The sequence below is a fragment of the Trichomycterus rosablanca genome, chromosome 1 (genome assembly GCF_030014385.1).
Source record: "Trichomycterus rosablanca isolate fTriRos1 chromosome 1, fTriRos1.hap1, whole genome shotgun sequence".
Classification (NCBI taxonomy): domain Eukaryota; kingdom Metazoa; phylum Chordata; class Actinopteri; order Siluriformes; family Trichomycteridae; genus Trichomycterus; species Trichomycterus rosablanca.
This window is the reverse complement of record NC_085988.1, coordinates 45,593,143-45,599,218: the sequence shown is the minus strand read 5'-3', so window position 1 is coordinate 45,599,218 and position 6,076 is coordinate 45,593,143.

Below are 6,076 nucleotides of genomic sequence, written 5' to 3'. Positions count from 1 at the left end.
TCTGCTTCTTATTTTCATTGCCTGATTGTAACATACAATCTTAACAGTAACAGCTTATCAGAACTGTACAATGTACTGCTTTTAATAATACTGTACAACTAATATTGAGCAGAATTAAGTTCACCATATTGGTCCGACCCTCCACAACAGTCCCAGTTTCTTATGTGGCCCCTTGGAATATGTAATTGCCCACCCCTGCCCTAGCACAAGGAAGGGTGACACTGGCCCGTTCCCTACTAAATACCCACTTGAAGCACCGGTATGGTTCAGGGATCGTGTCAACTCCTCCATGGTGGTGGTCCGCCTTGGATCTGAAGACAATGGTCCATGAAATGTGTTGGCAACCCTTCAATGTTGCCAGAAGGTGAGCGTACACGGCTGAGTGAGCAAGTGGAGTTCAATGACTATTTGATTGGAGATGGAGCTTTCAGTGGCTCCAGGATCTATGTTTCCTGAAATGTCGAAGGATTGATTATCCCACTTTAGCCTTACTAATAACAAAGGTGAGTTTATTATTATGGTGGTAAAAAAGTGACTCACTGGCTTACACTCTTGTGGGTTTCCTCAGGCAGATAGACTGGAAAAGGCCATTCCTGTCGCAGTATAAGCACAGTCCTTGTCTCAGATAAGGAGATTTTGGACTGGTTTATATAAATGGGTTCTGGAGCAATGCAGAGCTCCTGGTGGACTTGCAAGCACAAATGAGGTTGTCCAGCCTGATTGACAGGGCAATCAGCTGATCCAGGGAGAGGAAGTAATCCCTGAAAGACATTTGGGTCTGTAGGTCAGGGTGGATGCCTAGCCATTAGGCAGTGATGAGTGCTGACTGATTCCAACTGCTACTTGCTGTAAGAGTGAGAAAAGTCAGTGCGTTAGCTCCTGCCTTGTTGTAGATTGAGTATCTTCTCACCTGCCTTCCTTTCTTTTCACCGCATGATAGCGGTAAGCATTTGCATTATCCTGGTATTTTGCTTTTGAAGTTGGTTTATTTGCCATTGTTACCAGAATGTCTTCCAGGCTAACCGTCTGACCATTAGTGTTCATAGGAGCGTGTGCAGCACTTATTACGCCTGGGCACAGCATTCTGTAACACAAAACACTGTAGTAAACACACATTGGGATCAGAATTTGGGTGATTGGGAGCACTAAGGAGATAAAGTTGGGCCCAGCTCATCCCAGAACACAGTGGGGTTTCTGCATAGATTTGATTTGACAATGTGAACTGTATTTCTAAAGAACACCCAAGCCCATGTGGCTCTAATTATACAGTACAATGATGGTGTCTTATGCAATGCTGTCTGAGGGCTTAAAGGTCACGTACATTCAGCAGTCATTCTAGTCCAGCCCTTCATGAACTGAGATTTCTCTGGGTTTTCTTAGATTTTCCTGATTTCCTTTTCACAATATTATGTGGTGAACCATAATTGTTTGTGTTAAAATGTTTGGTTTGTACTAGGGCTGGCTCGATACCACTTTTTCATGTCCAATACGATTGAGATGACTGCAATCTGCCGATACCGATACCAATCCGATACCATCATTTCTCCTCTCAAACAACTAAGCAGTAATAATACATTTCTCAATGCACCATGGTTAAACTAGCTATCTAAATAACAATGCTCAGACTGTGAAACAAATATTCTATAGGAATAAATACATAACCTACAACAGGATGTGGATGTCAGTCAAACGCGATGGACCAATTAGAATTGACGCAGAGTTGAAATTTTTCGTTAAAGTTCTGTCACGTTTTTGGATTATTAAAAACCAAAGCGGGCTTATTAAAAAACCCTGCTGGATTCTGAAGAGGAAAACGGGAATAATCTAACCCTAGATATCTCCAAGCCAAAATTATTTGTTATTTGTCATAGGTTATTTGTCTCAGGTGTGCGATTTATCATTTATTAAGCGATTTTTATTATGTTTAAACAGTGTTTTTAGATGTGGCAGTAGTAGATGATTTTTTAAAATGCTAAAAGTTGAAGTAGATCAGTGTGTTTTAATTTCTGAATGGCTGTTGGCAGATGAGTTGTAGATCAGTGGCACATGTTAATGATGTCATCAAAATGCACTTGGTCATGGCAGTTGCCGAGTAAGCTGGCAATAAACGGCACTCTGTTGGAACGTATCTTTGTGTGTTATTTGCATTACACACAAACAATGGCCTTATTTACATTAAGTGTTATTTACATTATGCAACAGTATTAGATCGGATTACACATTTTATTTTCCTTCCGATATCCGATCCAGTGATTTGGGCCAATATCGGACCAATACAGAGTATCGAATCGATGCCAGCCCTAGTTTGTACAGACTGTCGATTGTCTCACAAAATTTGGCACCAATTCAAAAAAGTATTTCTTTAGAAAGTCTTTCTAACTCATTTTTCAAAGAAGGTGTCTTTTAGGAGAGCAAGAGATATTCATCCATAACAGTGAGGGTATGTAATAACTGCATGGATCATCTGCAGAAATCATACAAATAACATTATCATCTTTAGGTTTAAAAGATTTGTACTTGTTGAAATGTTTGTGCACATAGTACTATAGTACATAGTACAAGTACTAGTACCTTATGGTCAAAAAGCATTTTCTGTCTGTCGATATTTTGATCGTTTTTCTTACAGAAGCAGCTAATCCATTTGTGAGCCATGTTGACTCTTGTGGTTAGAAGACATTATTAAAACTAATACTCCAGGCTGTGTTCTGTCTGCAGCTGTGACCTGGATTTAGAATATCACTAGAAATCTAGAATAAGTCTCTCCAAACCTGAGTTTTATATTTAAATTTACACATTTACAAGGTAAGTCTGGTGGCTCAGCTTTGTTATGATGTTATTCTGAATTACCTGACACCAGGACCGCTCTATGCATTCCTAAAACAATTCTACCTCTCGTTGTTTGGTCTTTATTCACATGTTTTATATTTCCCTATCACACAAAACTTGACAAAATATAAAAAGTAAAGGTTTGACAAAGTAATCCATTGCCCATGTGATTATATCAGCTATTGATGAATGACTGATCTTCTTAATGCAGTGATGTCTGAAGGGTCGGAGATCATGGGCGTTCAGCTTAGGTTTGTGCCCTTTCCCCTTATGCACTAAAATTCTTCTTGATTACTTGACTCATTTAATAATATTATGCACTGTAGAGGGAGAAATATGCAAATCCCTTCAAATCTTTCTTGACAAACATTGTTTTTTAAACATTTCAATAATTTTCTTATGTATTGCTTCTCTAAACTTGGTCTTGTTAACAGGAATTAAAGTAAGTCACCACATGCAGAGGAATTCTATTAACAAACATATTTGCTTTGTTAGGCACAGCTTCATGAAAAATCTTTATAACCAAATAAATTTTAAAAATTGCCCAAACTTTGCCCAAGTAATTAGCTGTTACAAGTAATCTCAACAATGTATATGGACGGTAAGTTGTCTGATTTTATCTGAAATTAACTAACTTACCTTTAACATTCCTATGGTTGTAGTGTAATTCCTGGTGTACTAAATGAAAAAAGCTTGTGTACAAAAAAGATCATAAAAGCCATAGTAAAATCAAGTGTTTAGTCTAAAATGTTACAATAAATGTAGAGGTTTTCTATGCAGCATTTGGTGCCTTTTTTCATTTAGTTTAGAATCGTCTGGTATCATTTAAAAACATAAGAAACCTCATTACACTGCAAGGATGGTTCAGAAGTTTAGATACTGGCCTACTGTTTAGGAGGTTGCTGGTTCAAGCCCCACCACTGTCAAGTTGTCCCTGTTGGGACCCTGAGCAAGGCCCTTAAGCCTAAATTACTTGCATTTTATTCAGTCCCAATTATAAGTTGCTATGGATAAAAGCGTTAGCTAAATTCCATACTTGTAAATGTCAGAGTATCTCAGAGTTTCAACTATTTCAGAGTAGCAACCATTTTCTCTTGTTGTTTAGGTTGTTAATTACAGTTTAACACTTTTTTTTATTCGTTTTTAGTTAGTTGTATTAGTTGTTTAGTGGTTGATGATGCAAAGTGGTATTATTGCACAAACTTGAACAGAAGAGGTAGGTTAAGTAATTCCACAGTATTTGGTCAATTCAAAATAAAGAAACTATGATGTGCTTTAAATGAAAGTGCCGTGTATAGTATTCTGCATTTCTTTGTTTACAACTGCTCATTCATATAACAGTGCAGAAGCAAGACCAAAGGTCTCTATTTCCGGGGTAATGTCTTTCAATCACTGACTGGTTTGTTCCCTTTAAGCCAAAAGTTTGGCTCTTCTTGGTTCCTTTTAAAACCTTCTAAAACACCTGCATATACTGTTGTCTGTGCTAGCACCTAGGTGGTGGAATAAATTTCCCCTGTCTGTTCAAATGCTATACACCGCTTTACTAAGTTCTTAAATGGAGACTAAGTAACTAACTTAGGACAGTGGTAGCTCAGTGGTTAAGGTATTGGACTAGTAATCAGAATGTTGCCGGTTTAAGTTGCCACTGTTGGACCCCTGAGCAAGGCTTATAACCCTCAATTGCACAAACTGTATTCAGTCATAACTATAAGTTGCTTTGGGTAAAATAATCTGTAACCTGCACTGGATAAGAGGGTCCTTTAAATGCTGTAAATGTTTTGACCAGTCAAATAAAAATAAATGTATACACTAACTGAGTCACTGTATGGAACACTGGTAGTAATAACAATTTACACAGAGCTGGTTAATATTAACTCTACATCTTATTATTAAAATTTCTCCCCTTTTAGTCTGTGCTTAAATGACAAACAAAGAAGTGTACATTTTTGCTTAAATCACATAGAACAAAGTACTGTATACAAAGCTTATTTTTTAATCGTCTAATAATTATCTTTAAAATGTACTGATAGCTGATAATTTACTGAATGAAATAAATGTTGTGACCATTATATCATATCTCAAATTATTTATTTTTATGAGAGAATTTTAAATCCAATGCAATCCACATTAGACTATTTTAAAACAGCTCACACATAATGCCCATCATTTCTACAGTTTTATATGTTGTCACATTCTGATCAGAGAGCAGTTTTGCTCTATCTGTTTTATTTCTGTAATTAATACTTATACACAGAGCAGATTTGTTTTGTTTTTAGCACAAGCTATGCAGTACTCCAGGGCCATCTGAACATATGTAGTAACAGGTTCCATCAACTAAAAGAGCACATATGTATACAGAAAAACTCTTGCACACGGAGAGGAAGGGCCTCAAATAACACATGGTGACAATTACAAATTATTTACAAGAACATAATTTGATATTTACTATGATAAAAGCACTAAATTACTATAAACACTCATGCTATTAAAATAAGCATATTTTAAACCTAAACTGTACTAAATTTACTTTGAACTTAAAATGACAATTCACTGTTTCATAAATTAGAATATACTGTGCATTACTTTTTATTTGTACATACTAATTAAGGCTAGATCAAACTGGTCACCAAAATCTGTCTACTGTCTGATTACACCACACATTCACACATTTTTGTTTAGTTGAATTTAACCCCCTCCACCCAAGTTATTAAAAATGAATTATACATTATTATATGTTATATTATTAAATTATTAAAAAGCTGAACTACAATAACCTGTGATTCGAAAGTTCTGTGTACTTAGTTGAGTGCAAAAGTTTGCATCCCTCGTGGTTGTGAGTTATAAATGCAAAAGTTAGGCATACAAGTTATAAGAGTATCCATATAATCTAAAGTACACACATAGCATTTTGATAATAAGATTGCTCATTACAAAAACCTATTACAGAAAAGGCCCCTGTGACTAGGTTTAAGTGACTAGGTTTAAAAGAACTTTTCATCAGCTGAAAGCAAAAGGCCAGTGGCAGTGTGCTTATTACCACTAATTAATCCTGCAAAGCTAACTGACAAAGCACAGCATAAAGGAAGAACACTAGTGTACAGCCTCTCAAAAAAGGTAATTATTTAAAGGGATGAAAATCCTAGTGAACAACAGAGCTCTAATGCATTTCTGTCCATCACTGCCAGCATGAAGTTCAAGTGCAGCCATTCATTAGGATAATGTGTGGGAGGATAGGAAAGGAAGAGGAAGG